At 34.1% G+C, this 25696-nt stretch overlaps 1 long non-coding RNA gene across 2 annotated transcripts in view; it reads left to right on the top strand.

The window, feature by feature from the left end:
* The first annotated feature begins 4365 nt into the window (after positions 1-4365).
* The window catches only part of LOC131483757 (uncharacterized), an 85184-nt gene continuing 63853 nt past the window's right edge, over positions 4366-25696 (top strand). For both annotated transcript variants that reach the window (XR_009247892.1, XR_009247891.1), the window contains exons 1-3: positions 4366-4440; positions 7277-7471; positions 14974-15131. This is a non-coding gene — a long non-coding RNA (uncharacterized LOC131483757). The remainder of the gene's footprint in view (positions 4441-7276; positions 7472-14973; positions 15132-25696) is intronic.

Below are 25696 nucleotides of genomic sequence, written 5' to 3'. Positions count from 1 at the left end.
TACTACAACATAGAAGCACAGAAAAGGATACAGTGGTAACTGGAGAGAGATGTTGAGTTAAAAGTGACATTTGTTCATTTGTTTTGTGTGATATATAATACAGTGTTTCCTAATGTTGATATGAATTGCTGTTCAGGAAGAAAGGGAAACTTGAAAATGGGAATTTTTTGTATAGATGCACCAGTGGGATTCAATGCACATGTGGAGAGCCTAACCTTGGATGGAAACATTTATGATTCATCCACTGTAGTAGGGAAAAAGATAGAAAAAAGAAGTTTAATGAATTTGGCACTGGGTAGATGTGGGAAAGTTCTTGATTGCTTGAATTAGCTCACTGGTAAAAGAATCAAAATTGTCAACTGATTTATGACTGGGAAGTAGATTTGGAGAATTAGTTTCACAGAAAAGTAGAAAAATGAATTCATAGGACAAGTATAGGAGTGCCCATTTGAGAGTTACATCGGTTAAAAAAAGGTGTGTGTGTGTGTGTGTGTGTGTGTGTGCCCCCAGTTATATCTACATGCTGCTTTACAGAGGAGAATGTTTAATTCAAGTGTAGTTGTAGTCCACATACCCCAGTTTGAAGAGTTTAATCAAGAGAGAGAGAGCAAACTGGAGGATATATGCAAGGGTATAATTAAACACGTGGACAATTGGGTCTAGGACCTCTCTGCAGAGAAGTGAGGATGTGAGAGGTTGATGAAAAGTGAAAAAGTCAGTAGTTTGTAGGTCATGGAAAAGTCTATAAAGATTTTAGAGTCAAGGTATTTGAATGATTAAACTATAAAAAGAGAAGGTGACAGGGAGATAACTGAAATCGAGATTCAGCAGGTGGTTCTATTGTTGTTAATTAAAAATCTAGGTATGACAATTAGAATGTCTGAGGTAAGATAGAAGAAAAGTTCGTTAGAAGACAGAAAGTCAAGGGTTGCCTATGTGGCTCAGTCAGTTGAGCATCTGACTTTGGCTCAGGTCATGATCTCATAGCTTATGAGTTTGAGCCCTGCATCAGGCTCTGTGCTGACAGATCAGCCTGGAGTCTGCTTTGGATTTTGTGCCCCCCTATTATTTATCTATTAATATATTTACCTATTTAACATTGAATGATCATAAATGATAAAATATACAATTGGTGAAATACAATGAAATGCACTAAAATCCTCACTGAATGAAGAGAAATATGAAGGAAGTAGATGACTGCAATAGGGATAGATCACGTTATATTACGTGAAGGCATAGAGATCAACGTGTTGGGTCATTTTAAGTGCCCAGATATTAAGGAATTTGGGGACGTTGAGGTGTTTGTGGGAACTCAGATAACCTAGAATGTAGGGCATAATGAGTCTAACTCTCTTGCTAAATTAGAGACTTAGTCATGTTGATCATGTTCATATGGGTAACACTGCCCTTTATAGTTTCCTTTATGGCAGTGGCTCTTAGGCAGAACATTTAAGTGGAAGTAAAGGAAAGTGTAAGTCTCAGCAGGAACATAAGGAGTTCTCTGGGTCTTAGTTCAACCATGCTATCTTACTATATGAAGGAAGGCAAGAAATGAAGAGGCTTAGAGTAAATGCTAGAACTTGAATGAAAGCAATGACAACTCATGCCACCCCATCAATTATTTAACAGAACAAAGCGTAATGACAAGTCTTTCTTAAGCTAGTATTATATATGACATGGTGTTATGTCATGGCTGCGTGTTATTTTCATTAATATTTTTGAATGTAAAAATAACCTTGAATACTCACTGATCCATTATTTCAGAGATATCCCGATGGTATAGACATGTCGTCCTTTGGGGGAACCAAACAACTAAAAATGCAAAACAAAAATTTCAAAATTATTGAACATTCATAAATGAAGGATTGAACTTATCAAATATCTCTCATTGCCTAGGAAAGTATTTTTTTGCACTAACTTTTTACTCTTCTCAATCACCTGGGCAATTTTTAAAACAAGTATGTATTCCTTTTACTTCTTTTTTTTTCAGAAACTCAAAATTTTATGATTATTACTTTAGTATAAATAAATCAAAGAAGTTTGTATTTATCTAGTAAGAATTCAGATTTTTTTTTTAAAGTGGTTGAAAAGTTTCAATATTTAGGAAAAGAGAAATGTGTGGAAGGATATCAAATGGAAAAGCAATAGAAGTTGGACCAAATTTAAAATTTATCTGAAAGCCATTCAAATGAAATGTTTTACAAATAATTGATTTGGAAATACTACAGCAAACTGTTCTTGGTAGAATAAAAACAGTTACTAGCTCGGCCAAGCTAGGAATGTGACAGGTTAATTTATTTTCAAATAGTATAGCTTTTCTTTCCCAGTTCCTCTTGTAAACAAGAGTAGGGATGCGTGAAAATTTTATAGAGCATGAAATAGAAGATAAAGGATATTTTTGAGGATATGAGTCTAAATAAAATTTCAATTTAAGTGAAATAGTATTAAAATAATTATTTATTAAATTAGCATCATAGTTTTTGCTACATAAATAACTTATAAAAGAGAAGGATTTAATATGACTGGTGAAAGTGCAACAAGGGTCAAGTAAGTATGAAACAATATTATAAGAAAAATGAATAGAACCATGTGTTCCTGTTTAAAATATTTTTGATTCTATACCTTTTCATAAACATTGCAGTATTGGGGTATAGGAACCAAGCATACTCACTGTATCTTAATTCAATTTAGGGGGTTCACTTCAGTTATTTTTTTAAATGTTTATTTATTTATTTTGAGAGAGAGAGAGAGAGAGCGCGTAAGCCCTGGAGGAGCAGAGAGAGATGGTGAAAGAGAATCCAAGCAGGCTCCACACTGTCATCATAGAGCCTGACACAGGGCTTGAACACATGAACGATGCGATCAGGGCCTGAGCTGAAATCAAGAGTCGCACCCATAACTGACTGAGCCACCTAAGCACCCTATCAGCTATTCTGAATATAGGAAAGTTGATTGGCCAAGAAAATAAGTTTGTTACCAAACAGTTATTTTTACTCTTTTTTAAATATTACATCATAAAAAGTATGTAAAATACCTTATAGTACATACATAAAGTACATAAAAATACTTTACTGTTACTAGAATAAAAAAAAAAAAATCCAGAAACTGAAAAATAAAACCTTTGGTTACTGTGTAGATTAGTTTCATAAAATATAGGGGTAATTTAGTTTCAAAAAAACATTTGAGAGGCTGGCCTTATAGTTTTAAAACTCCATGTACTGGGGAGTTTAGGGGCTTTAGAAACAACACACACGTGCATACACGCACATACTTCTTGGGTAGAATTTTATACTATACAGCATGTATCACTAATGCATTTATTATTACATGGGCTTTATTAGTACAAACATACCAAATTATAACTTGGGAGACTTGGGTCCTATTTCCTACTCTTGCTAGTTCAGTTATAACCTTGAACTGACCATTACCCTTTGAATATTCTTTTCTATAGCAGAGATAATAACGATGCCCTCATCACATGCATATTGTGATAACTTGAGCTTGGGAATTGTCTACAGTATAAAAATACCACACAATATTTTAGTAATTATGAAAGGCAATAGAAGTTCCAAAAGAAGGCCTTTGCCTTCTCCTGAATCGCCAGCATTCCTCTGGAAGGCTTTATTAAATGCCAAGACTTTAGGCATTTAAGTTTTATGTAAGCTTTGTGGTAACCACAAAGCAATAACCTATCATCGATACGCACAAGGTCTGTATGGAGTTGTTTTGGGTTCCCGTCCTAACTTAAAGAGAAACATTTACAATATCTGGAGTCCTTAATATCCTGCAAATGGAGGAGGATGTCCTCAAATTCCTTGCAGCAGACATCCACTTACGTAGCACCAACCTTGACTCCGAAAGAGAACAATAATCTACAAAAGTAAATGTAAAGGCGTCTATATTTTAAGTCTGAAGAGAACCTGAGAGCAGCTCACGGTGGCAACTGGTGCCATCGCTGTCGCTGAAAACTGGGCTGATGTTAGTGTCACATTCTCAAGAAATACTTGCCAGCGAGGTGAGCTGGAGTTTGCTGCTCCCACTCGAGCCAGTCGTATCATTTGGCCGCTTCACTTCTGGAAACTTCAGTAACCAGTTCCAGGGAGCCTCCTGTGCTGCGACTTTTGATGGTTACATATCTAAGGGCTGACCGCTATCCTCTCAGAGAGGCTTCTTACGTTAATCTGCCTATCACTGTTCTGGGTAACAGGGACTCTCCTCTGCATTATTTGAACAGAGCTCTCCTGCGCAACAAGGGAGCTCCCCAGGCGGGTCTGTTGTGATGGATGCCACCTCGGAAGTTGTGCACATGCGCAACACCGTCTCCCGTGAGCACCCACGGGAGGTCACGCCTTCTCTTTCGTTCGCCAGAAATTCTGAGAAGATTGCAAAAGGAAAAGCAGGACCCAGGTGATGGGGCTGTGACAAAGGAGGAATTTCAGGGTAAGTGGACTGCTTCAGCTCCCGAGTTTACTGCAACTAAATCTGTTACACAGAGTTTTTAAAACAGATGTTTGTCTGTTTGTTTTTATTTTTATAATTTTTTTTAATGTTTATTTATTTTTGAGACAGAGAGAGACAGAGCATGAACGGGGGAGGGTCAGAGAGAGAGAGGGAGACACAGAATCCGAAACAGGCTCCAGGCTCTGAGCTGTCAGCACAGAGCCCGACGCGGGGCTCGAACTCACGAACCGCGAGATCATGACCTGAGCCGAAGTCGGATGCTTAACCGACTGAGCCACCCAGGCGCCCCATGTTTTTGTTTATTTTTAAAGTTGGCTTCACGCCTAGCTCCCGGCTTAAACTCACGACCCTGAGATCAAGACCTGAGCTGAGGTAAAGAGTCAGTTAGAGGCTTAAATGACTAAGCCTCCTTTCGCCCCCACAGACTTTAAAGACTTTTTTTCTGGGGGTTGGAGGGGGTAATTTTTTTATTTTGAGAGAGAGAGAGAGAGAGAGGTGGGGAGGGCCAGAGAGAGAGAGAGGGAGAGAAACCTAAGCAAACTCTGTACTGGTAGGTAGCACGGAGCTCAACATGGGGCTCCAGCTCCGGAACCGTGAGATCATGACCTGACCCAAGCCAAGAGTCAGACGCCTAAGGGACTGAGTCACCCAGGTGCCACCCCTCACCCGCAGCCAGACTTTTAAACAGAAAGGAGAAAAAAGGTTGCTAGAAAATACTTTCTAAAAAAAACCCACAAACAAAACCTGTTTCCTTGATAGGTATAGTGCTGTGCAACTCGTCAAATGCCAGCCATGTTGGCTTTCACAGCGTGGCATTTTGGGGTCTCATCCCTCAAATAAGTCTTACAAATTGGGTCACTAGATGTGTGGTTCAAACATTTTGCTTCCAGGAAGAAGCTGGGAGTTGGGACCTCCCTACCGGTTTTATGACACTGTGTCCAGGTGGAGTTTGTGGTAAACCTTTCCTACCTGTTGCCAAGTGGTATGTTCGCACTTGCCTGATGTGAAGGGCTCATTCATCTAGTTCCTGGATTTCAGATTGCTCCCTGTGTAGCTGTACATTCAGTTTATTCTTGGAGTAGAGGGGAAGTTCAAGAGTCTTTGATGTCACCCTCTTGGTCCCTCCCTCTTACTCTTTTTTTAAAAATAGATAATTCATCAATCCTGGATTTTATGTCCAAGATTTTATTTTATTCTTAAAAATATTTTTAAGTGATCTCTAAACCCAACATGGGGCTCAAATTTACAACCCCGAGATAAGAGTTGCATGCTGTATCAACTGAGCCAGCTAAGCGCCCCTCCAAGATTTGAGATGTTGGCTTATTTGTGAAAATATTTTGCTGGCCAAGGGCACCTGGGTGGCTCAGTCAATTGAGCTTCGTCTTTGGCTCAGCTCATGATCTCCCTGTTCATGAGTTAAAGCCCCTGACAGCTCAGAGCCTGGAGCCTGCTTTGCATTCTGTGTCTCCCTCTTTCTCTCTGCCCTTCCCCTGCTCGTGTTCTGTCTCTCTCAAAAATACGTAAAAACATTAAAAAAAATATGCTGGCCAATAAACAGACATCTGGCAAACCTGTCATTCTTGGATCCCCTTAGATCTCTTAGAATAAAATCTGCTTGGAAAAGTAATACTAAGTCTAAAGGTTGCAGGAATAATAAACATTTTGTTCAGGGTGTGATCTTCTGTCCTAGGACTACAGTTACTTTTTGGTGTTATATTTTGTCCTTGATAATTAAGATTCCTTAAAAGTTCATAACTTCCTTGCTTAGCAAGCTCTTATCTACAAATCATTTTAGACCATTCTCCTTTTTCATAATTTCCAAGGATAAAAGATCAAAGATGTGAGCTAAGTAAGCATTTGATGCATAAAAGTAGTTAACTTCTTAGATATAAAGTAGAAACATATTACTTATAATCAGTCAAGTAGCAAGTCACCTGAAAAGTGATGCTTGAACTCAAATACCTCACTGACCCCCAAGAAATTCAAGTTTTTCATACTTCTTACGGTTTTTAAAAATAATGTCAATCATACTTTATATTAGAAATTGCTGTTTTAAGCTTCCACATGGGTGCAAGGTGATGAAGAAATAAGGAAGACTGCTAATTTGAAATTTTCTCCAAAAAACCTTACATATACTTAAGTGCACTTAAGAGAAAATCCAAGCATCCATCAAATTCTTTATTATCCTGAAAAGGGAAATATAGAACTAGAACTCCTTGAGGAATTAAGTAACCTTCCAAGACTTGGCAAGAGTACCAAAATGTTAAAAAAAAAAAAAAAATAGAACTGGGATGGTCTACTGGAAATCAAAACAAAATATACACATACTGACTTTAAAGTTAAGAAAACCTGTGGTAAATATCTACTTTGAAATTAAATAGCTGTATACTTATCTTCATTTTTTTGAAACTTTATTTTTTATTAGTGAATTGAGTAAAATAGCAAACAAATCAAATAATTATTCTATTAATTTATATTACATTATTGAAACAATCATCATCCTTTAGGATAACTCATTTGTAAAACTTTATTGTTGAAGAAATCTTGACTGAGATAAATATGCTATTTCAGGTCATTCTATTGACTTTTAAAGCCTGAAGGAAAGCATATTGTAAGAATTTGTGTGTGTGTGTGTGTGTGCGCGCGTGCATGTATGAAGTTGCTTACTAATATTTCACTTAACTGCAAGTTTTGGAACTTAACATCATTCAGTTAGTATATAAATAGATCGGATTGTTTCATTACATGTATTATTCATGTTCAAAACAATTACATATGTATTGATACCAAGCTAAGTATCATCTTCATTTTACAGAGGAGAAAACAGTGGCTCAGAGATTCAAGCTTAATATCCTGCTTTTCATAAAGTCAAAATAGCACCAAAACAGAACTCAAAGAACACTGGACTGAACTCCAAAAAAAACCATACAACTCTTCCCAGACCATTACCTATTCACACAGCAGACTTGATAAGAAGAAAAAAATGACACACTATCAAATTTCCATTTATGTAAGTATGAGATTTAACTACTTCAGACGTAAAGAAATTTGAGTAAGAAAATATAGTTCTTTTTTCTTATAAAGCATTTAAAAAAAACTTCATTGTTCACAGTGCTTGAATTTAAATTTGATGTGGACTCTTGACTTTTGTTCACTGAAGCATTTCCTATTAGCATTCTAATTACATCAAACACACATACTGGAACTGTTATTCTGTGCTTATTATTTCTATATAGACTTCATTGAAAATTAAGCTCTAACTTACGTTATCTCAGTGGAGTTCCAGAACATGACATTTAGTACTTGAGAAATCAAAGTTGCATTATTTTTTTTATGTTGTAACCATAGCAGTTATATGTATGCTTCTTGTTTTTCAAGCCTGAAATTAACTACTTGAAATGTGCATTTTAACTATATGATAAGCATTGAGTTCCAAAAAAGAGTTTGCTTCAGTGAAGAATAACTAAGCTATGGGCATTGCTTTCAATCTTTAATAAAATGCAGATTACCCATTAAAAAGCAAAGCCTTCATTTCATAAATTGAATAGAAAGATGATTAACTGGTTAAAGTAGGTCACTTTGAAAAGTCAAATATAAGTATCTCTCTAGAGGGCTTGTAGTGTTTTTATTTAATTTTGAATAGAAAATATTTTCACTTATTTTAAACATTGAGTGTTTTGTTTTCTTCCCTTAAAACTAGAATTGACTGGTATGAATATTTCAACATAAAGTCTTTATTTAAAAATAAATTCTGAAATTTTTATTAATTTTAGATAAACACATCTTCAGTATCCATTGAGATTAAAATTCTTACAGAAGATATTTATTCTTCTACTTTGCTAGCAACTCAACCTTATGATAAATAGTATGGTCTAATAGTCACTCTTGAAATAAGATAAAAGTCTAGTGAAATATGTTAAATGTTAAAAGGAAAAGAAATAAAGGCCAACCTAAAAGTCTGTATCTAGTGAAATTATCATTTAAATAATGAGTAAATATTAAGACAAATAAAAATTGAGGACATTATTTCCCAGTAGACCTGTCTTAAAAGAAATTTTAAAAGAAGTTCTTTATAGAAAAGGAAAATGATATAGTTCAGAAATATGGGTCTATGTAAAGAAAACAGTAGTGTTATAAAGGGAATATTATAGGTAAAATAAAATATTTTATTTTCTTCTTTTTAATTTATCAGCTAAAATTTTATTTAAAATAATGTATTAGGTGGTTATAGTGTGTCGATAAAGTAAATGACAGATATGTTAGACAGGTGGGAAAATTTGGGAATATTCTGTTATAAGGTGTGTGCACTACACATCAAGTGGTACAGTGCAATATGAAGGAAGATTTACATTAATTGTAAATTATATTTCCAACTCTCAAGCAAACACTAACAACAAAAAAGGAAGTATAATTAACATGCTGAGAGAATAGAAAATGAAGTCATGAAAAACTATACTTCCAGCTGTTCAGAATTTGTTGTCTATTGTTTGTTTTGTTTTGTATTATTGCCAGCTCTTTTTTGCGGTGTTCAACAAATGAGGACAGTTTTATTCATTATTTTATATCTTTGTGCATTTTTAAAAAATTTTATTTGACTAGCTAGACCCTTCTAGTACTATGTTGAATAGAGGTTGTTAAGAAGAGGTATCATGGTCTTTTTCCCAATGTGGGGAGGAGAGATACTCACTTATTATTAACTATGACGTTAGCTGTAGGTGTTTTGTAACTGTCTATTACTAGTTTGAGAAAATTCAATTTTGTTGGTAGTTTCCTAAACGCTTATAACAGGAATGGATGTTGCATTTTGTCAAATGCTTTTCCTGCATTTATTGATATTATCATGTGTAAATTTTAGATTTGTTTGCTTGTTTTGTCTTTCCTATCCTAGTATATGTAGAAGTAGGTAATGTTATTTATGTTCATTGATTTATGGTTTTTAAAATACCAAATTTTCCTTAGATAAACCCCACTTGGTCATGGTGTATAAAGGTTTCTATGTTTACAGATTCAGTTTGTTAATATTAAAAAAAATTGTGTGTATATTCATGAAAGATATTTTTCTGTGGTTTTCTTTTTTTTTCTTCCTTCCTTCCTTCCTTCCTTCCTTCCTTCCTTCCTTCCTTCCTTCCTTCCTTCCTTCCTTCCTTCCTCTTTCTTTCTTTCTTTCTTTCTTTCTTTCTTTCTTTCTTTCTTTCTTTCTTTCTTTCTTTCTTTCTTTCTTTCTTCTTTCTTTCTTTCTTTCTATGTCTTCATCCTATATCCATGTTGGGGTAATATAAAGAGTTGGAAAGTTAGGGTAGGATTAGGATATCTTTACCTTAGGTGTTTGATAAAGTTAACTCAGTTTCATTTATGGGAAGATTTTTTAATTAGTTCACCTTTACTACATGATCTATTTACAAATTTGATTGATTCTTAATTCAATTTTGGTGATTTTTGTCTTTCTAGGAATTTGTTGATTTCATCTCATTTGTCTTATTCTGTAGCATACAGCTATTCGTAATATTTCTTTATAATTATTTTAACATCTTAGGATCTATAGAGGTGCTCTCTTTAATTTCTATAAATTGAATTGTAATGACCATCTACACTGAATATGTTTCCCTTACACTGCTATTAGAAAAATTCATAATGAGTGCATGATATGAAAAGGAGATGCTTTTAATACCATACAGAGAAGTTCTTTATCTTCATGTAATTCAAGGGAGATTTCTATTTTTAAAATTTTATCTCACTGTTTATATTTCTGAAGGTATACTAATAACCTATTTACTCATTCAGTTACACTTAACCTTTCATTCTGCTTTAAAATAAATTAGGTAAATGATACAGAAAAAATTAGAAAAAACAACTCTGATATTTAAGAGTATCTCACTACAGGGTACCTGGGGGGCTCAGTCATTAAGCATTTGACTTCAGCTCAGGTCATGATCTCACAGTTCTTGAGTTCAAGTCCCACATCAGGTGTGCTTGGGCCCTGCTTCAGGTGAACATGCTTATCACTTCAGATGAGCCCCAGTTCTCTCTTCCTTTCCCTCTCTTTCTCTCTCCCTCTGCCAATCCTGGGATTCTGTCTCTCTTTCTCTGCCCTCACTCAATTGCACACACTCTCTCTCAAAAAAAAAAATTTTTCTTACTACATAAAGGATTCTTAGAATTTTAGCAGCCATCTTAATTTTAATGGCAATTCACACTTCAACCCTAACATTGTCCTACTATCCCGTATGTTATATGTAATGTATAGCATATGACATATTCTCATATGTGGCATAAGATAATGTTTCTTGGGGTGCCTGGGTGGCTCAGTAGGTTAAGTGTCCAACTCTTGGTTTTGGCTCAGCGCATGTTATTACAGTTCTTGAGTTCAAGCCCCACATCGGGCTCTGTGCTGATAGGATGGAGCCTGCTTGGAATTCTCTCTCTCTGACCCTCCATGCCTTCTCTCTCATAAATAAAAATAAATAAATAAATAAATAAATAAATAAATAAATAAATAAATAAATAAAATAAATGATTAAAACTAAAAAAAAAAGATAATGTTTCTCAAACTGCAGATTTTTAAGAACCATGGGGTCTGCACAAATTCTGACTCAGCTCCTATCAGTAATTTCAGGTAATTCTGATGTAGTGGTCTTAAATACTCTTAGTGAACACTGTTCTAAGAGGACCGTATAACACTGATATCTGTGCAGATTAGTATAGTTTCTTTTTATTATTGTTCCAAGTAAAAACTATGTGTTAACCCATACTTTGTACAGTCAAGCAAATGTTTGATAAATACCACTTGGCATAACATCAAAATCTGGTTGAATTTAATTTTTATCTTCCTATTTGTTATGCAGTTTATTGTTTTATAATTCTTGAAAAAATACTGAATTTTATAGAAAAATAGAGAAGTTTCCAATGTAATCTGATCTTTAAAAGTCTGTAGTGGTATAGCACAGTTTTCAAGATAAAAAGGCATACCTGGCTTGTATGCATTTTTCTTCATGTGTAAACTTTATTGACTGACATACCCCCCCCACAGACCTCAAAGCAGACTTTGTTTCATTCCATCTTTGGACTGTGTTATTACACAAATACGTGTTTCAAACTTAAATTGTCATTTGTGTAAGTTAATATTCAAAATGCTGTTTTTGTTTGGTGTATTTGCAGCTTGATTGTTGATCAAGAAATAGAAAATAAATTTCTAATAACATTTTTCACTAAAAATTAATTTCAGAAGTAATGATTAAGACTGTAATGTGATTTCTATAAAAATGATGACTCAACATTTCAAAATTGTGAAATACATGTCAAAACAAAATATTGTTTTAAAAAACAAAACTGCCAAACCACTTGATACCACTGATAGATATGATAGAATCATGTCTCCAAATAAATGTATGTCCTAATTCCTAGGATTTATGAATGTTACTTTACATAGTAGAAGAGACTTTGCAGATTTGATTAATTTAATGGGATTATGTGGGTGTGTCCTGTGACATCATTAAGATTCATAGAAGTGGAAGAAGAGATAGGCAAGTGAGAGAGACAGGGAACTGTGACCACAAAAGAATGGTCAGAGAGATGCAATGGTGTTGATTTTGAAGATAGAGAGGCTGCAAGTGAGGGATCAAGCTGCCTATGGAAGCTGGCAAAAAAAAAAAAAAAAAAAAAAAAAAGAAAAGAAAAAAAGGATTTTATTTTAAAGCCTCCAGGGATAAAGGCAGTCCTGCAAACAGCCTGCTTTTACTGATTTTAAGCCAGAGAGACTTACATCAGATTTCTAGCCTATACAACTACAAGATAATTAATGTGTGTGTATTAAGCAACTACGTTTATGGTAATTTATTACACCAGCAGTGGAGGATTAAATAACATGAGGAAATATTGTAAACATGAACCACTAGTGAGTGACCTATAGACCAAACTTTGCAGAACACTGGAAAGGTCTTAAATTTTGACAGCAATCAGAACCATTAGAGACGGTCATTTTAGCAAGGTCTAATGAAATAGAAGTAGGACAATCATTAAAATTAAAAAATACTTGAGTTCATCCACTCAAGTCGACAAAAACATCATGCTTTTATTTACCGTCATCATTACTGCAGTGTAAGCAAAAGTAAGCCTTACTTACAAGCTGGGTTAATGTATCTATTAAACCTGATTTTAAGTGATTTTTATTAGTGATGCATTCTAATCAGAATATTAAAAGCTTATATGACTTCAGATATAAATATGTGTGAACCAAGAAGTCCACAGCTGATTGTGGGGTTATTATTTTTAAAGCATTATAAAACTTGTGAAATGTTTTTACTGTACAGAAAATCTTATTGCTAGATATTATTTTTTGATGACTAATGTATGCAAGTACTCTTCAGATATTACTTAATTTAATCATTGCAAAAGTCCTGTGATATAAATTATATTATTCCCATTTTAAATAGAATCTGAGATAAAATGCTTTACTTAAGTTTCAAAATTCACCTTTGCTAAGCTTCAGAGTTGTAATAAAATCTAGATGAAGCCTACACCTCTGTCCTAAATTAATATACTATATGCAAACCCCAACCCCATTTTCCATGTTGAATCACTTTATTATTTTCTTCCTCCTGCACACTCCTTTTTGACTGTACAGGTGTGGTTAAATATTGTCTTTTGTTTTAATGAATTTAAATATTTAATAACTTTATGTATTGATTTTTAACATCAAATTTTCATTTCCTGAATGGGTATGCTTCTACAAAATAAAACTAGAGTTGGGCCATAGTGAGGATAAGAAGACATAAAACAAGTTTAATTACAACTAAAGAAATTTTAACAGATATTGACGCACACCTTTGTACATCGTGGATATTCTTTTAATAGAAAAATACTCCAAATGTCATGGGAGTGTTCTTACTTAATGTGGTATAAACATCACTGAAGTACGTTTAAAACAGATAATTTCCCATATCTTCCATTGGGTGGCAGCATAGGGTCACTATTTGAATCTCCATTTGCACTTTTAAGTAGCCAACCTAAATGGTAAAAACACAAGAACATAGAATATTTTAGAAACATTTTCTGGGGGGTGTAAAATATCTTTCTTCATGAGGAGTATTATAACAAAAGCTCATTGTTATTTATGACTGTAAATTATATTTAAGTTTAGGGAAGATAAAATTCAAAATTTGTGGTTAGTTACCCTTCAAATTATAACTTTTCCCAGAATCATCTTCAGCATATAATAATTTTCTTTGAGAGAATATTATTACTGTTTAATAAATTATTACTATTTAATAAATTTTTTAATGTTTATTTATTTATTTTTGAGAGAGACTGAGTGCAAGCGGGGGAGGGGCAGAGAGAGGGAGACACAAATCCTGATATGGGGCTCAAACTCACGAACTGTGAGCTCAGAACCTTACAAGGGGCTCATGTTCGGTGAGGTCATGACCTGAGCTGAAGTCAGACGCTTAACCGACTGAGCCACCCAGATGTCCCTACTGTTTAATAAAAAATAAAATATGCTCTAGAAATCTGTCTTAATTAATTAGTGAGACATAGATTATTTATTGAATATAATTCTAAAAACTATATGAACATTTAAAGAATTTAAAGAATGAAACATGGCATTAGAACTCTCTCTAGAATGTCTATTTCTGTGCAGCATAAGGGCAAAGAAAATATTCCTATCATCCAAACTGGCTGTTCTCTGTTTTCTAACTTAATGTCATCACTGTCCAACTGAGTTTATCAATCCAGTAAAGTCAATTTTTTCAAGCTGGCCATCTCATTTTACCTTATTCCATGCATCAACTCTTATTCTGTCTTACCAATTTACCACTTAAATATTTATGGGATCTGTCCAATCCTCTCAATTCCCATCATTTCCCTGGTCTGAGCCACCATTCACAAGCCTTATAAAATACCTACCAGACTCAAGATCCACGGTTACTAGGTATCAGCGTGAGAAAAATCTCTTAGACACAAATTGCAATATACCATAACTTTTTAATATTCATTTTAAGGTTTCTCCTTCCTCCGATATGTATAATACAACAAATGAAGAGAAACCCATTAGGTGGTTGAGATTAAGTATTAAATAAAAGAGAAATTATCTTTCAAATATGGAGTTTGAATATTTCAGAGAAAATAAATAGAAAATAAATAACATTAAAATCATGACTTGAGGGGTGTCTGGGTGGCTCAGTCAGTTAAGCATCCTACTTCACTCAGGTCATGACATCACCACTCATGAGCCCCGTGTAAGGCTCTGTGCTGACAGCTCAGAGCCTGGAGCCTGCTTCCAATTCTGTGTCTCCTTCTCTCTCTGTTCCTCCCCTGTTTGTGCGCTCTCTCTCTCTCTCTCTCTCTCTGTCTCTCTCTCTGTTTCAAAAATAAACATTAAAAAAAATTAAAAAATAAAATCGTGATTTGAAAAAATTGTGTTTTGATAGTGTTAGAAAAATACAGGATATAATGGGAACATAAAATAAAAGGATATGACCACAGAAATTTTCCCTCAGAAATGACATTTGTTTTTAGGTAGATGATAAGATCAAGGTGGAAGAGAAGAAAGAATGAGAAAGTAGAGTGTTTGGAGAACATGGAACTGTCTGGGGGTTCTCTGTTCTCCCATACACACTGAGGAGATTCTAGACTGTATTTGAACAGAGATAGGAGCATAAAAGATAAACATGGAGGTAAGTGAATAGTGATTTTTAAGGCCTGATTCAATCTCCTTAATCATTACTGGTTGAACCAATTTTCTGTTTCTTCATGATTCAGTCTTAGTAGGTTGTATGTTTCCAGGAATTTGTCTATTTCATCAGGGTTACCAATTTGTTGGCATATAGTTGTTCATGATAGTCTCCTATGAGCCTTTGTATTTCTGTGACATCAGTTGTAATATCTCCTCTTGCATTTATGCTTTTTATTTGAGTTCTTTCTAGTGTCATATAAAAATATGAAAATTCCTGATATTTTCTATTTTAATCTCCTTTCCATATACAGCGAGGTCCATGATCTAGACTTCACTGGTCAAGCACACCTACCATAGACTTGAGTTAGTGTCTAATAATATGAGGAATCAAGGACTGCAATAGGACATCAATAGTTATATCTAGGTCCTGTAACTGCAGTTATTAGAGTTGTAGCTGTTTGTAGTGACAGCATCAGCACTCATTGTGGATTCAGTGATGCAATCTGTATTGTCTGTTTCAGTAGAAATGAGAAGGAAAATAATTTAAACACAAGAGAACACCAAAGTGTAGCATGCAGTGGCAATACCTAACCCGTACCTCTTGGACCTTTTATATGCTCCAGGTGATTTCCACCAGGTAGTATCTATATCCCTGACACTGAAGGTCCTTTTTTCTTGGGTTTTGGAAAGGCTAGCTTTCTACACAGTGCTGGCAGCAGGCTGGACATGCCAAGTGATTATAGCACCCTGGAGCAGCACTCAACCAATGATGCTTATCCCATGAGTAGAATAAATAAGATGGAAATGTGCATTTGCACTCTTTCCCAGAATTTTCCCAGAAGATTAAGCCTGAATAGCATTTTATGGTAGCTGGCTTAATACCACACTCGTTATTGATAATTATTCCTTGTCTTATCAATCTCCTACTTCTTGAATAATTTAATTTTACAACTAAAGGATTTCACTTGAAAGACTCTGAGTCTTGTTCTTAGTTAATGCAAATGGAGACACTTGTGATGTTATATCAAAGGGTATACCTTAAGGAAAAACATGGCCATTTTATACAGGTAGGACCAGCAAAGACTCAGATCCCCTAAAAATGAAGATATGGGTTACTTTACAGGGCAGGAACTCTTAACACTTAAGTTGCTTGCTGAAATTACCAGACACATGATATGATTAATGAAGTAGAGGATTTGTCAAAACCAACTGTGATTTGTTGACACGTTAAAAAATGGGTACTCTAGCATCTACCCATGTTCCCTTACTTGCTCTGGCATATGTATGTGTGTACAATGTAAATAATTTCCTTTCATTATATATTTCTTTTTTTCTGTTATTGATAAAGGGTGTGTGTAATTGGCAATATCAAAATGAGAATTTTGACAGAATAAAATTTTAATGCATATGATTGATTGTGGTCTTAAATTTGTATGCCATAGTTCATGATAATTTGGTTTAAGCTTTTTGATGGGAATGTTTAAATGTATTTGATTGTATAAAATATAGTTATATTATGTTGGGAAAATGGATAATTTGGGGGGGTTACTTTAGAAATGAAGATAAGGGAAGAGATAATTATACTGATATTGGACAACCAAAGGTGTTGTTGTTGAAGGTTTTTATAATTACTTTTTGTTCCTCAGTAAATTAATGCCATATATATGTTTGAAGAATCTTTTATGCTACAAAGAAGTCCCTGCTTTAAACAGCAGAATTTGATATTTTCAGATTCTTGCTTTCCAAATCTATCTTGTAGGTAGTATGTGCACTTACTTGGAAACCAGACCGATCAATCCCATGCACCTATTCCGGACACTGAGGCAAAACCAAATAAAATAAAGAGCAGTGTCACGTGGGATTTATGGTGAGGTTCATGGAATCAGTAGAATCCATATCCAGTTTATGGGATTAGCAGTGACAACAGGTTCATATGGGGGCATCTTGGGTCAAGAGAATGATGAGGTCAGCATAGTCTACAGTGTCTGTGCCTGGTAGCAGTGGCAGTGAGATTTTCACTAACCAGTCCTTTACTTGACTGAGATTACTCTTCTGGACTATCAGGTATTCAAGCCAACTTCTCTTGTCTTCCTGGAGGTCCTGTGAGCTGTCCAATAAACCCTTAGGTAACACCGTTACTCACTTATATTTAGCAGGCAGAATTCTGTTTCATTTAACAAGTAATTCTCAATTAGGACAATTTTTCATTATCATGAGCTTAATCTGCTACTTCACTCAAAGGATAGTTGTATTTTACAGGAAATCCATTGAAAAGGTGGTCAAATATAATAACATATCCTGATTTCTAATGAAACTCTAACATTTGCTTACGTGACAGAATTCAGAAATATTTTCGCCACAGTTCAATTCCCAGTTTCTTCAAACCACATTACGCAGACAGTAGTCTTCAATGGCTACATATAAATGTTTTTATAGGTACTGAAAAAATATATATATTATAACTGGTGTATATATATATATATATATATTATAACATAACAATAATATAGGTAATATATAGATATTAACAGATACAGATAACCAATTTTTTTCTAATGTTAAAGTTCTATCAAAAGTATTTGCATTTTGGGGCGCCTGGGTGGCGCAGTCGGTTAAGCGTCCGACTTCAGCCAGGTCACGATCTCACGGTCCGTGAGTTCGAGCCCCGCGTCGGGCTCTGGGCTGATGGCTCAGAGCCTGGAGCCTGTTTCCGATTCTGTGTCTCCCTCTCTCTCTGCCCCTCCCCCGTTCATGCTCTGTCTCTCTCTGTCCGCAAAATAAATAAAAAAAAAAAACGTTGAAAAAAAAATTTAAAAAAAAAAAAAAAAAAAAAAAAAAAAAGTATTTGCATTTATTAGTTTTTCAGACGAAAATACAAATTAACAATCCTCCATGTTTATATTCTATTATTTTATATATTACACAAGCCTAAAATAGCTGAAATATTAATAATAATCATCTAGATTTTCAAAAGTAATTCAACAACTGGAATTTTCAATTGCTACGCTATGTGAAAAACTACAGTTCTAGATGTTGCCTTTTTTTTTTTTTTAGAATGAGTTGACAAGGCCAACTTGTCATCTGTCAAATAGCAATAGAAATTTAGGAGGAAGTGAGTAAGGTTTTCATTTTAATATGAATTTATTGTTTTAGGACAACTCTGTTTTTGCCTGACTGTTCACCCCACCAGTACCCTGTCAGAATTATCTATCTGAAGCCAAAACAAGGGGGTTGGGGGGAGATGTGAAACTAACATATAATATACATAACATATAGTTTTTATTAGATAATTTTGAAACAGTTCAAATTATATCTCTCTTAGTAAGCGTGGTTTACCCATATTGAAAATTGATATTGTAGCCATCAGTTTTCCTTCTTCTATCTTTACCTCAAATATTGATATTGATGAAATTAGTCTCTACTGAATCTTAAAGAGAGCTTCCACAACTTTCTCTGATTTGAAAGTGTGTGAAAATGGTCTCAGGATAATCTAGGTGAGAACAGACATTTTTACACAATCCACATATCCTGGAGCACTTTAGATTCAGGCCGTTCTAGACAAAAATCTATTGGTATTTTTTATCTTTATCTATACCCTTCATAATGGGAAGAATAAAAATGTTTCTATTATAACTTTTTAAGTCAGTTCCCATAGATCTATCCCATTTACTGATACTTTACAAAAATTATTTTGGTTTTGACTGGAGTACTTACCTTTCCTCAGCAGAGAAGGATCTCTGTACTACTATTCATATTTATGTTTTGCTGTGTTTCATGAATATCTTTTTTCAAAAACCATAACTTAGAGAAACAGTTTGTTTATTAGAAATTCATCTTTAGGGGCGCCTGGGTGGCTCAGTCAGTTAAGCATCCAACTCTTGATTTTGGCTCAGGTCATTATCTCATGGTTCATGAGATCGAGCCCCGTGAAGGGCTCTTGGCTGACATTGTGGAGCCTGCTTGGGATTCTCTGTCTCCCTCTCTCCCTGCCCCTCCATCGCTCACATTCTCTCTCTCTTTCTCTCTAATAAATAAATAAATTTGAAAAAAAAATGCATCTTTAAAAATCATATCCACGTCTTAACAATGTATCACATGAAATTTTCAAGCTATTGAAAATTAAACATTTAAATATATAATCAAGTATACTAATTGATGACAGATCCATGGGGTTATGCTTTTAAAAATCATAAATATAAAATAATCAAATATAAACATGTTAAATAAGATGCTTATTTTCAAAGCGTATTACATTATGCTATTCTGTTCTTTCATCAAACCACCTAATGTTTATATGGTATGTTCCTCATTTCATGCCATGCATGGTAATTGAAAAGAGGTTAAGTAACTTGTCCTAAGTCACAGGAGTAATGAAAGGAGTGAGAGCCTAATTACTGAATTTTTTTATTCATATTTGCATTTCTTGGCCATTTTGTCAGTGAGTCCAACATAGTGCATTAAACCTGAGTTTAGATATCAAGCTTCATGTTATTAAAAGTTTAGTGAATCTATTAGAGCTCTAAATAATAAAAACTATTGGGGTTATGTACATGTATATACACATATTATTCATTTCTAAGTAAAATTCCAAACAAAATTAAAAATAATACAGTGGTAAATCTCAAAACCAGAGAAGAAAAAATAGAGAAAAGGTAAGAAAAAGGAAAGAAAAATTCTTACTCAGGGAAAAATTGACACAGATATACTTAATTAATCAACAAATAGCTAATCATTGGATTAAAAGTCAGTAGAAAACAGTTATTTGTATTTCACTCGTGGATATGTATTTTATAACCATTAGCTTCTGAAATCATTTATAGCATTCTGTGTTTTAAATCTGGTAGGCCAAAAGTGACACGAAACAAAGCATTCTTGCTGCCTCCTAACCAAAGGATTTGCCACCTTTTATGGATGCTGCTGTATAATTAAAGGCTCCTAATATTTTGGTTACTAATATGTACTCACACCAAATGCTGGTGAGGATGTGGAACTGCGGGAACTCTCGTTCATTGCTGGTGGAATGTAAAATGGCATAGACACTTTGCAAGACAATGGCAGTTTCTTACAAAGCTAAATATATTCTTCACGTTCAATCCAGCAGTTGTGCCCCATGGCAGTTACTAAAATGAGTTGAAAACATATGTATGCTAAAATATGCACACAAATATTTATGTCAATTTCATTCATAATTACCAAAATTTGTAACCATTGAAGATGTCCTTCAGGAAGTGAGTGGATAAACAAACTGCAGCACACCTATACAAAGGAATGTTCTTCAGTGATAAAAAGAAATGAGCTCCAAAAGCACAGAAACACCTGTAGGAACCTTAAATGCATATCTCTTAGTATAAAAAGCCAGTATGAAAATGCTCTATGTTGTATAATTCTATCTATATGGCATTCTGGAATAGGCAACACTTTAGAGACAGTAAAAACATCGGTGGTTGGGAGGTTCTGTGAGGAAGGTATGATGAATAGATGGGGCAAAGGGGAATTTTAGGACAATGAAACTTTTTCGTATAATACTGTAATGGTGAATATATGTCATTAGTCATTTGCCAAAACACATAGAATGTACAAAACAAAGAGTAAACCAAAGGTAACCTATGGATTTTATTTAATGATAATCAAGTCAGTCACACAAAAAAAATGAAATCTTCTTATTTGTGACAAGGATGGACTTTGAGGGCATAATGCTAAAGTGAAGTGAGTCAGGGAAAGGTAAATACTATATGATCTCACTTATACGTGGAATCTGTAAACAACACAAACAGCAAACAAAAATATAAGTTCATGGATGCAGAGAACAGAGTTGCTAGTTGCCAGCAGTAGGGACTGGATGGCAGGGTAGGAAAAATGGATGAAGGGGAGCAAAAGGTTCAAATTTCCAATTATAAAATAAATAATTCATGGGGATGGAACGTACAGCATGGTAACTATAGTTAATGATGCTAAGAGAGTTGATTTTAAAAGTTCTTAATCACAATAATTTGTTTTGTTACTATTTAAGGTGATGGATGTTAACCATACTTATTGTGGTGATTATTTTACAGTGTGTACAGATATCAAATCATTATGCTGTACACCTGAACCTAATATAATATTGTATGTCAATTATACTTCGATTTTTAAAAAATGCTAAAATTTTAAAAAATAATGTATCAAAATTGGTTTATTAATCAAAACAAATGTACTACATGAAGGAAAGTTATGATAACAGGGGAAATTCTGAATGGGGAGGAGCATGTATATGGGAACTCATGGTACTCCTCATTGATTTTTTTCTGTAAATTTGTAAGTGACCTAAAACATAACCTCTGTGAAGTAAAAAATAACATAATATAGTACTCTGTTGAATATAGTACCAAATACATATAATTGAAATTGTAGGCTGGATGCAGTGTCATTTTCTGGCTATCTCTAATCTCTGCATAAAGCTAAAAGGCAAGGTTTAATTAAATATTTAAGTTAGTGTGAAATCTTATCAAATTAGTACTTAAACATATTTTAAGACCTCAAAAGGCACTAACAGGTATTAGGAAGGGAAAAAAGCATTTGTCTGTCCCAAATCTAGTTGTTCCTGAGACTAATACACCAGAAACAGCAACTCTCCAGTCACTTAGTATTTAACTCTATAATTGTAAATACAATTTTATTTTGCTATTTAAAAAAAATAATGTTTATTTATTTTTGAGAGAGAGAGACAGAGTGTGATGTGGGGAGGGACAGAGAAAGAGAGAGAGAGACAGAGAGAGAGAGAGAGAGAGACAGAGAGAGAGAGAGAGCGAGAGAGAGAGAGAGAGAGTCAGTCTGAAGCAGGCTCCAGGCTCTGAGCTGTCAGCACAGAGCCCAACGCAGGGCTCAAACTCACTAACTGCGAGATCATGACCTCAACCAAAGTCAGATGCTTAACTGACTGAGCCACTCGGGCACCCGAATCTTGCTATTTTTTTTAATTTAAAAAGTAAGCACTACGTATTTTCATATCATAGAAAATAATGGTTTATCTTTTTAACACTTTTTAGCATTTCAAACAAATAGGCACATATGTGCGCCTGCACAGATATACACAATACTCTTTCCCAATCATTTCATGAAATTGTTATTTATTTTCACATTTACAAATACATAATAGTTGGCAGAATTAATTCTTTATAGTTACATCTCCTTTTTTTTCTTTTTTTTAAGTTAATTTTAATTTCCAAACTTACTTATGTATTTCTCCACTTGCTTAATTTATTAGGTAACAGATTGTTTTCTTCTAAAATTCTAAAATAATGTCAATACATATAAATATGTTTAAATATAAAATCATCTAGATGTTTTATTTCTTGGAGTTATCTTTCATAGATAAGGTAACTTAGATTTAGCAAATAAAAATAAAAGATACTCAGTTGAACTTGTATGTCAAATGAGTAGCGATTTTTCAGTATAAATATGTCCAATGAATTATTTGGGACATTTTATACTAAAAAAGTAGTTTATCTGAAATTGAAATCTCACTGGAATCCTCTGTTATTTATCAACTGTACCCCCTGGGTGTTTTTGTTTACCTGCTTTGATATGAACTTTTTGTTACTGGTACTGCTCACTTAAGTGGTATCTTTCAATTTTGTTTTACTGTCTTCTTGATGATTATTTATGTGTCTTTTGTCATGAACTCTCTAACTTCTGCATTCAATATTTTCATTTTTCATGATTTCATTGAAAACATCCTCTGGTAGTTCCATGGCATGGCAAATGGGAGTCATTTCTGACAGTGCATATTTAATCTGTATTTGATTAATAGTTTGGCCATATACAGAGTTCTAACTGTATATGTTCTCTCTCTCTCTCTCTTTCTCTCTCTCTCTCTCTCTCTCTCTCTCTCACACACACACACACACACACACACACACACACACACACACACACACATCCCCTATAGAATTTTAATGTTTTCAATATAGCTTCCAGTTCTTCTGTTGAAAATTTCTTTACCATTCTGATATTTGATCATTTATTGAACTTGGTTCCCGAGTTTTTTTTCTTTTAAATGTTTTAGAAATGTCTCTTAATACCTAATAAATTTTGTGTCAATGTTTCTTGATGAGAGTATGCTTTATTCATTGTGTCTGGCCCTCAGTCTGAAAACTAGAGGGAAATAAAATCCACGTTAGTGAATGACCACAATCAAGAGAGAAATTGTATAGTATAAAATCTGATTACATGAAATTAAAAATTGGGATAATTATGGAGAAATAATGGAATTTATTTTAAAATATAGAATAAGGGGCCAAAAAGTGTGTGCAGAATAATCCTGGGCCTATTTGTATAAGGGCTGGGAGAAAAAAAAAGAAAGAAACTCTGCCACATAATAAAAATTTAGAGGTATCATTCACTGTCTTTGGGGGAGACTTGGGAATGTTCAGAAATGAGGTTAATGATTTAGGAATGTTTTTGATAATGAATGTTGAATTCTAGATTGTATATTGGAAGAATTTTCAAAGTTAGGGAGCATAATATATGAGGAAATAAAATCTATGCAGAGAAGGAGACAATGATGAGGAATAATTGCAAATGGGAGATGTGTTGAGACCTGGAATTCTGGGACCTGTAGGGGTGATTTACATAAACAGGGATAATGAATATAATGATATTAGACATGATGTCCTTAAGAATTTTAATAGTGACAACACTATTATTTTCTGTATTTTCTTTTGTCTTATATTTTGTTTATGTCAATAAAAATGTACTATTATAATGGAGAAAAAAGCAACTTTTACTAAATTATTGTCTGTAATACATAAAAATATATACCTGTTTATTTTTATTTTTAAATTTTTTTTACATTTTTCTTACATATTTTCCCTCAAGATAAAAATTGTACCAGGCACGGTATCCCTGGGTGCCCTTTAGGGAGGCATTGGAATTTTAAAAAGTTAGTAAAATAATCTCAGCTTATTTTCAATGGTCTTAGAATTGTGTAAGTGAGAACTTTAAATAAAACGCAAAACTTGTCAGTAATGAATAATGTGTCTTATTTTATATCGCAGACTGCATGAATTTACTAGAGTCAAAAGTAAAAAAAATAAAGCTCAAGGGTATGTTAATATAGAAAGGCTATGTCTCCAAATACGTATTGAAGATATTTTTCTGCATGCCTTTCCTAGAAATAGACTCATAATTCAAAATACTAGTGGTATGGATATCCCAGGTTCCTTCTTTTGTGTTGCAATAAGAGATCACACAAATGAACTTTCTAGGAAAGTATATCTGGATCTACATTCCTAGGTGTGGTGATAGGCTAATGGAAAGGCTATTTTAATATGAGAAACACAACTTTCTCCTTCTTTAGGTCACCTATAAAAACAGAACAAAATATACATTCATAATCCCCAACTGTCTAAATTACCATACAGATAAAAGGATTTTAGTGGCTGGTTTTTGGCACCCTCTCTCATGATGAAAGTGGCAGACAATAGATACCAAAGTCATGATTTCTCTTGACTGTGACAAGACTTCTTTAGTGCCCAATTTTAAAGCTTATGTTTGTCTGCCAAAGGTTAGTAAAAAGTAGAATCAGATATGTAGTTATAAGCCAAATAAAAAGATTGAATATCTCAGCTTGTGAATGGAGACTGTCTAGATATATGGTTTTATTCACATCAATTTTTAGTACAAGGAGGTTGTTTGTTTCTACTTCATTATCCCCAAAATAAAATCCCTGACATCACCAGAGGGGACATATTCTGGCAGTACCAGTACATTTCTCTATATTGCTTAAATATCTCCTGAGATCTGTTTGTCATGTAAATCATTCCTTGTTCTGCATCATTGCTACCCTTCTTTATTACTTCCTGAGGTCTTGTACCTGACTTCATGTTTCTAACCATGACAAATAGAGGCACATGATCCTCTCTTAAGTTCCTGAAACATTAAAACTATCAGTGTTCCACAGACCAGCGCAAGGACACTCTTTCTGCTCTTTCCTCTCTTCGAGGGTCAATCACCATTGCAGAAAGCAACTAGCCTAACTTCTATTGTGCATGTACTTATAAACACATACCCCTTGTGCAGTCCAGCTTCCATCACACCTAAGGAGATCCTCCTATGCAGCACCTCTGTGCAGTATAAACTGAATGTATTTTAACTTACTGTTTTAGATTTTGCCAAGAACAATAATTAGAAACTTCCCCTATTTATCTATGTTTAAACTATGCACAAAAATGTACCATACCAAAGAGAATGCCCTAAGCAGAAATTGTGATTTCTACCTTAAAATAACAGTTTGATTGCTTCAAAATTTAGTATCCAGAGCTTTTATAGGAATACACTTATTCATAAATATTTTGCAAAGAAATGAGGACAGGCTGTGTTACAAAACTCTGTCCGGATGATATTTTAAATGGTGGCCAGTATATAATTTTCTCTTATTCACAAGGATTTAAACATAAATAATGCAATTTATTTATGTGGTCACTGGCCCTTTCTGAGCAGAATCTCCTAATATGAACTTCTTTTGAGCTTCTTTCCATGTTTCTTTGAGCTGTGATTTGGGAAACAGACTTTCTATTCTATTTTGCC

The sequence above is a fragment of the Neofelis nebulosa genome, chromosome 1 (assembly GCF_028018385.1).
Source record: "Neofelis nebulosa isolate mNeoNeb1 chromosome 1, mNeoNeb1.pri, whole genome shotgun sequence".
Taxonomy (NCBI): domain Eukaryota; kingdom Metazoa; phylum Chordata; class Mammalia; order Carnivora; family Felidae; genus Neofelis; species Neofelis nebulosa.
The sequence above is the reverse complement of the archived record's forward strand: the minus strand, read 5'-3'. Positions and strand labels throughout refer to the sequence as shown.